Source organism: Nicotiana tomentosiformis, chromosome 7 (assembly GCF_000390325.3).
Source record: "Nicotiana tomentosiformis chromosome 7, ASM39032v3, whole genome shotgun sequence".
Lineage (NCBI taxonomy): Eukaryota > Viridiplantae > Streptophyta > Magnoliopsida > Solanales > Solanaceae > Nicotiana > Nicotiana tomentosiformis.
In genome coordinates this window covers 25,359,268-25,367,543 of record NC_090818.1, presented here as the reverse complement: position 1 = coordinate 25,367,543, position 8,276 = coordinate 25,359,268, and the positions used below count along the sequence as shown (strand labels likewise).

General features: G+C 41.2%; 1 long non-coding RNA gene across 1 annotated transcript; it reads right to left on the bottom strand.

Annotated features, from left to right (window-relative positions):
- Nucleotides 1-6,916: 6,916 nt before the first annotated feature.
- On the bottom strand, nt 6,917-7,690 carry LOC138895123 (uncharacterized). The gene is made up of 3 exons (XR_011409323.1): nt 7,574-7,690; nt 7,339-7,462; nt 6,917-7,114 (listed from the first exon to the last, which is right to left on the bottom strand). It is a non-coding gene; the product is annotated as an uncharacterized lncRNA (long non-coding RNA).
- Nucleotides 7,691-8,276: the final 586 nt, after the last annotated feature.

The following is an 8,276-nucleotide window of genomic DNA, read 5'->3' as shown; positions in this document are numbered from 1 at the left end:
CGAATGTGAGTTAATTTGAATGAGGTCGAATGTAGTTTAATTCGAACGAGGTCGAATGTAATTTACTTAATTGTGGCAGGGGGCCGGGTTGATATTGAGGCGATGTTGTTCTGCCGAGAACTTGGGCGGACTTCATACATTTGTGTTTTTCTCATACTTGGAGAAATTTACATGTTTTTCGGGCTGGCATTCGAGTCCCAGTCTATCTAGTCCCTTCATTGGGTGACCTGGAGACGTGTTGAGAGGTTGGGCAATTAACTAACCGTCTGGTGTCTCTTTCTATTCGCATTTCGACTTGGAAGTATCCCCTTTGTCGCCTCGTTAAAAACCTCATCGAGAAAACTAGATTAGGACAAAACTCAAGTGAGGGAAAAAGAGTGCGACTTGGAGGACGTTTTTTCTTAAAAGTTGAAATGATTGAGGTGGGTGACATTCCAGCTGTTTGGCAGTAGTTTTTCTTCCATTTTTTCTAGTTGAAATGACCCTTTATTTGCTGCTGCCATAATTTTGTATGGGCCGTCCCAATTCGTCCGTAGTTTGCCTTTCCGCGGGTCTTTACTTGCTTGTGTTTTGGCCTTGAGCACATAGTCCCCGACTTTGAGTGGTCTGATCTTGGATTTTTTGTTATAATAGTGTTCTGCCTGCTGGTTTAGGGTGACCATCCTTATGTAGGCCATATCTCTCCGTTCTTCGACTTCGTCGAGCTCTTGCCTTCTGCTTTCATCGTTTCTCGGCCTGCTCTCATGGGAGTATCGCAAACAGGGCTCTCCGACTTCGACTGGTATTATCGCATCAGTCCCATAGACTAAAGAGTAGGGTGTCTCTCCAGGGCTCGTCTTTGGCATTGTGCGATAACCCAAAGCACTTCTGGTAACAGCTCCGGCCATAATCCGTTGGCGTCCTCAAGCTTTTTCTTCATGATGTTCAGTATTGATTTATTAGAGGATTCCGCTTTCCCGTTGCCCGCGGGGTGGTACTGTGTGGAGAGTATTCTTTTGATATGCCACTTCTCAAAAACTTCGGCGACCTTTTTTCCAGTAAATTGGGGTCTGTTGTCGCAACTGATCTCTTTGGGGAAGCCGAAGCGGCACACAATGTTTTTCCATATGAAAGCGATCACTTCATGTTCGCGTATTTGGGCGAATGCTCCTGCTTCTATCCATTTTGCAAAATAGTCAGTTAAAACCAAAAGAAATCGTATGCTACCTCACCCCGTAGGGAGGGGGCCGACGATGTCCATTCCCCATTTGATGAAAGGCCAAAGGGAGGTGACCGGGTGGAGATGTTCGCCCGCTTGATGGATCATTTGAGCGTATTTTTGGCATTGTTCACATTTTTTTACGAAGTCTACGGACTCTTTTTTCATGGTAGGCCAGTAGTAACCTGCCCGTATGAGACATCTGACCAGAGCTCGATTGCCTGAGTGAGCTCCGCAGTAGCCTTCGTGGACTTCTTCCAGTATGCGCCGCATCTGATTCGGGCCTAAGCATTTCGCTAGGGGGCTGCCATACGTCATTTTGTATAGGCATTGTAAATGATGATGTACCTGGCCATTTGCATCCGGAGCTTCTTGGCTTCCTTTTTAATCATCTCGGAGTAAACCGTCCTGCAAGTATGTAACAATACAATTGCGCCAGTCCCATGTTAGATTTATGGTCCTTATCTCGATTTGATCTATCGATGAGTGGAGGATGGTAACCACGTTTCCTTCTCTGGTTATGCTTTTAGTTGATGTCGTTAATTTGGTGAGGCAGTCTACTTCGATGTTTTGTGCTCGAGGGATTTGGTCGAATTGGCACTCGTCGAACTCGGGCAATAGTCTACAGATCTAAGCATGGTATTTTTGTAATCTTTGCTCTTTGATCTGGAAAGTCCCTGTGACTTGGTTGACGACGAGTTGAGAGTCGCATCGTAAGATGACCCGCCTCGCCCCGTACTTGAGTGCTAGCCTTAACCCTGCAATCACGGCCTCATACTCGGCCTCGTTGTTAGTCATGTCCGGGCACCTTATGGACTGGCAAACCACTTCGCCTGTCGGGACTTCGAGTACAAGTCCTAGTCCGGCCCCTGACGCATTGGAGGCGCCGTCAGTGTACAAAATCCATAGATCTTGTGTTAGCGAAGAAGCGTGGGTGGCTTCTTTTTTGACTTCTGGCATTATTTTTGCGCTGAAGTCGGTGACGAAGTCGGTGAGGACTTGTGATTTTATCGCCGTCCGCGGTTGATATGTGATATCATGCTCGCTCAATTCTATGGCCCACTTAGCTAATCTTCCCGATAGCTCGGGCTTATGCAAGATGCTTCTCAAGGGGAGAGTTGTGATTACCGAGATGGGATGGCATTGGAAGTAGGGTCTAAGCTTTCGTGTATCTATGACCAAGGCCAAGGCCAGTTTTTCGAGGTGGGGATACCTAGTCTCGGCGTCAACTAGGGTTTTGCTAATGTAATAGATAGGAGATTGTGTACCTTTATTTTCTAGGACTGCAATTGTAACGACCCGACCGGTCATTTTGAGTATTATAACCCCATTCCCCCATTTACTGCTCAAATTATGCTTTACAGTTATTTTATGACTTACCGGGTTAGTTGGTTCGGGTCCGTAAGGAATTCGGAGTGAAATGAGACACTTAGTCTCATAATTGAAAACTTAAGTTGGAAATATTGATCGGATATTTATTTATGTGTAAACAACCTCAGAATTTAATTCTGATGATTCCAATAGCTCCGTATGGTGATTTTGAACTTAGGAGCATATCCGAAAAATTATTTGGAGGTCGGTAGAGGAATTAGGCTTGAAATGGCAAAAATTGAATTTCTCGGGAAGTTTGACCGGGGGTTGACTTTTTGATATCGGAGTCGGAATCCGATTATAAAAATTAAAATACCTCCATTATGTCATTTATGACTTGTGTGCAAAATTTAAGGTCAACCAGACGTGATTTGATAGGTTCCGGCGTTGTTTGTAGAAATTGAAAGTTTCAAAGTTCATTAGGCTTGAATCTATGTGTTGTTGGATGTGAGTGGAAGACTCGACTAAGTTCGTATGATGTTTTAGGACTTGTCGGTATATTTGGCTGGGGTCTCGAGGGGCTCGAAAGTGTTTCGGATGGTATTCGGATTATTTCCCTTCATTTTGGCACTGTTGGCAGCTGCTGTTTACTGGTGTTTCAGACCTTCTTCACGATCGCAAAGATTGGGACGCGATCGCGTAGGCTTAGTTGAGGCAGTGTTGATTTTGTTCTTCACCATCGCTTGAGGTCAACCGCGATCGCGTAGGTTGGGCCAGTCTGTGCTACGCAAACGTGTGGAGGAGGTCGCGATCACGTAGGGGAAACTTGAGAGGAAGCTAGGACACACGTTTGCTCTATGCGATCGTGTAGAGAGGGATGAGATCGCGTAGAGCTGGAATCTTGTGCATCGCGATCGTGTGTGATTGTTCGCGATCGCGTAGGGTTAAACCTGGGCAGTGAAAAACTGTTCTTCGCGATCGCGTGTGATTGTTCGCGATCGCGTAGAGCAAATGACTGTGCAGAGAGTTTAAGTTCTGAAAATGGGACTTTGTCCCATTTTTCATTTTTGACAGAATTGAGCTCGGGAAGAGACGATTTTTTGGAGATTTTCAGAGGAAACAACGGGGTGAGTGTTCCTAACTCAATATTTGTTAAATTACCCGAATCCATGGTTGTTTTTATCATTTATTAGGCGAATCAAGTTGGAAAATTTAGAAAACCCTCTTGGTTTAAATTGAAGATTTGAGGGTTAAGTTGAGGTCGGATTTTGGTAAAATTAGTATGGTTAGACTCGTGGTTGAATGGGCTTTCGGATTTTGTAACTTTTGTCGGGTTCCGAGACGTGGGCCCCACGGGCAATTTTTGAGCTAAATTTCAGAATTTTATGGAATTAATTCCAATAAATTTTATTGACTGAATCGAATTATTTGTGGGTAAATTCGAGGCGTTTGGAGGCCAATTCACGAGACAAAGGCTTAGCGAAATAAGAATTTCACGGTTTGAGGTAAGTAACAGTTTTAAATCTGGTCCTGAGGGCACGAAACCCCGGATGTTGTGTCATGTAATTATTTGGAAGGTGATGCGCATGCTAGGTGACGGGCGTGTGGGCGTGCACCGAGGGGATTGTGACTTGGTCCGTCCCGTGAAACTGTAAAGTTGAATAACTTGTTGTTAGCTATATGCTCTCTATGTGTTAAAGAAATTTGACTGTAAATCATGCTTAGGCTATGTGATAGTACTGTTGGGACCCGCAGAGGTCGCGTACTTGTTGAATTATTTGCTAATTGATGTCTTGTACACAGTCATGATTTTACTTGCGTATCATACCTCAGTCTTTCTTGATTTTTGTTGATACACTATGTTATCTTTGTTTGGACTGATCTTTGTGAATTCCGAGAGTGCGAGAGACTAGAGAGGTTGATGACTGAGTAAGGCCGAGGGCCTGTCGGTGAGGTATGGATATTATAGCACGTGAGTTGTCTGTGCAGTACGTGAGTTGTCCGTGCAGCACGTGAGTTGTCTGTGCGGGATATTATAGCACGAGAGTTGTCCGTGCAGCACCCCCAGTGAGCACGGGTACCCATTGAGTGTGAGTGCTGAGGGCTGAGAGCCGAGTGGTTGAGCTATTGTGACGAGTTTAGTGACTGTTGCCCTGAGATGTTGTACTTGCTTTTCATTTGTTGTTGCACTTAGTTGCTATCTATTATTGTGGTGAAATTTTCTGAAAGATTTTATATCCGGAATACATGAACTTGAACTGTATATAATTGATTTGACTTAAACTGCTGGATTTGAAAGCATGCCTATTCTTGCTGGAATTACGGAAAGTGAACTATAACTGTGTAGCTCGTCAATATCTTCAGTTCCTTATTTATTATTGTTACTTACTGAGTTGGTTGTACTCATACTACGCCCTGCACTTCGTGTGCAGATTCAGGTATTCCCAGCTATAGCGGGTGTTGATTTCTTTCGCACAGTTGATTTTTTGGAGATTCAGAGATAGCTGCCGTGTTTCATAGACCTTGCCTCTCCTTCCCTATCTCCTTATTTACTGCATTTACTTCATATTAGATGCTCATGTACTCAGTGACACCGGGTTTTGGGAATGTTTATATATGTATTTGTGAATTTTCTTCGGCTGAATTTAATCATTATATTTTTAAACTTAAAAGATATGGTGGTTTATTGAGATTGTCAGCTTGCCTAGTATTGAGATAGGCGTCATCATGACGTGTGAGATTTTGGGTCGTAATAAGTTGGTATCAGAGCTTTAGGTGACATAGGTCTCACGAGTCATGAGCAGGTTTAGTAGATTTTGTATCTGTGCCACTTTGTCACGTTATTGTAAATAAAGACATCTTTTTGCTCAAGTATTGTTTGAGTCTTTCATTCGTTTGAAAGTTTATGTAAATTTTGCACTCTCATTTTTCTTTTGCCTAGGTATTTTGCGCAAGTTTTACTGTTTGCGTCTTATTACGTAAAGCCTTGGGTGTATTTTTCCCCGAAAGCATTTTGATTACGGGCATAGGTTCTTCCGAAATCAACCCTTTAACGTGAGGGTTTTTATAAGAGAGGGCCCTCTTATGTTTATGATGCTCTTGAAGAAGACGTCTCCTGTTCATTACGGAACTAGCATTTGAAGTACTTGTTTAACTTTCAAATGATAAAATTAATTCATCGATCAGACAAGAAACAAGATAAAAAATAAAAGGACTTTATTTTATTCCTTTCATTTTCAAAAAGTACATAAGCATTCGTTATGTTAAAGAGAAATTTCCATTTCTTGTGGCTAATTCGTACAACTTGTTTCTACGGGGCTGGTCGCGCAGTCCCCGGTCTCGATGACACAATTATGTTCCCGATTTTCGTGCTCCGATCGACGTGGAAGTCATTGTTGCTGCATTCTCATATCATCCCCCCCCCCCTAATCTAATGTAAAGAATTTAAATTGGAACACTGGAATCTTGCACCTTCGAGGATCCCACTAATGAATTGCTAGACAGTCTTCTGCTCGATAACAAACTTCGGAGATTGTATCACAAACTACCGTATATTTTTCATATCTTGAATTCACAACACAAAATCAAGGGAGAAAACACCAAAATAAACTAAACTGCAACACTTCAATATTGTGCTGAAACACATTAAACCTTTATAACAGAGCAGACATCTCATTTGCCGTACAAATCTTAAAAGTATTCATAAAATTCAAACATAAACAAATCTGATCTGTCTTACAACAATGACAACATAACAGAACACAATACAAAACAAAATTATTGAGTTCATCCTACAACAAAGACAAAAGTAACTACTTTTTCCGCTTTCGCGGCTTATTCTGTCGACCAATAATCTCATCATTACTTTGCGCGTTCAGTTCCATCTTCTTTCTAGCATAATCCCACAAGAGAGCACCAAATCTGCGCCGGTGTGCATAGGAATTGAATTTTTTAGGAGGCGTCTTGCCCTCAATTAAATGCTCGAAAAATGATGCCGCAATCACTACAAAAATAAAAATAACAACAATTATCAAACTGCAGAATCTAAAAACAAACAGATTGTGTTGAAAGAAATTCATAGGCTTCGACTTGTTGAGGCAGTCCTTCAACCAGTTTTACATCAAAAGAGGTAATCAAGTCCTTTGATTTGTAGACACCAGTGCGCCAATTAATATTTTTTTTGTTTAAATAGAAACGTGTGTGCACGAAAAAATGAGGCAGCAACACAGAATACTTGCGCATTGTGTTATGAACTTTGGCTTGATGAGCAGCTCCATCACGCATAGAGTCATACACATATATGCACATATCCTTGAAGGACATCACAGCCATTATCCAATGCCATTGTTCCGCAATATTAATTAGCATTAAGACGTGCTCAACAGTGTGCCATGGATCATTGGCATCCAAGACATACCCCTGAATATACTTTGCAGTGACATGTTTCGGATTGCACACTTCACTATCTCCATTTGTATCAATAAACGCCTGCCACAACTCATTAATTTTCTCGTCGAAGTACTAATCTGTGGTGGTGAATGTTACAGGTAAGTCTTTGTCATATTTCCCCTTCTTCCTCAAATAATAGAACAAAACATCAATGTGCTGAAACAAAACATAACAAATAATTAATCACTGAAGGCTCGTTAGCTTTAAACAGCTACACTTTTTCAAACCAAATTCACAGAAAGCAAAGGAAAATGAATGATCACTACTTCTCTTGTGCCAGACAAGATAGCAATTAATAATTTGTTCTAACTTAAGAGGCCTGATCACGTGTACACTGGCTAAAATTAAAAAAAAAACTGTAAAAGTGACTTCTTACGTACCGAGTCATCCAAAGGCTGACCATTATATGCCAAAGTGTAAAACTATTTTTTGTCTTCAACATGATATACACCAAGATTATAAGCATGATTGAGTTCACTAACATGATTTGGGTAAATTTCATTCCTGGTAACAAATATACACAAAAGCGATACAGTGATTTGATATAAAATAATGCTACAAATAAAAATATATTAAAATATAAAACTGAATAAAACTCAGAAGTTGGAAACATACTTCTTTCTGGACTTCCCTTCTTTGACCCAAGCAGCAAATACATTCAACAAAGAGTGGTTAACGCCAGTTCCGATTTTGTTTTGAAAAGGATGCTTAACAGCATAAATTTGCTTTTTTTTCTTTCGCTGCAATAACACCAAGACTGGATCCTGAATCAAATATAGTAATGAACGGAGACTACACGGCCTTTGCAGGACATCTTTTTCTTTTTTTCATTTGCGGCAAAACTTCATGAAGTAATTAAGGCTGGTACAGAACAATCTGAGATTCAAGAACCTCTTTCTCAGATTGTTCCTTCATCTCTCATGCCGCCTCATCAACACTTGCAGTCACACAAACAACGCCAGTCTGAGATTTGGGAACCTTTTCTTTCTCAGATTCTGCCTCCATCTCCCCTGCCGCCTCATCTGCAGTTTCACCAATAGTGCCAACATGCACTACATCTGGTGTGAAAGTTACTTTAGCAACGAACATGTTAACTTTCACACCAGAAGGTTCTTCCATAATATTGATACCTAACTGATCTGCTGCATCGAGCACAATGTTGTTACGATGATGCACACTGATATCTCCTTGAGAATATGGAACATCTTTGCCTTCACTTTCACCGACCTATTTTTTTTAAAAAGAATCAAATTATCAAAAACAACAAAGAAAAGAAAAAAGAAAAGTGCAGAATGCACAACTAAACACACCTTAAAAC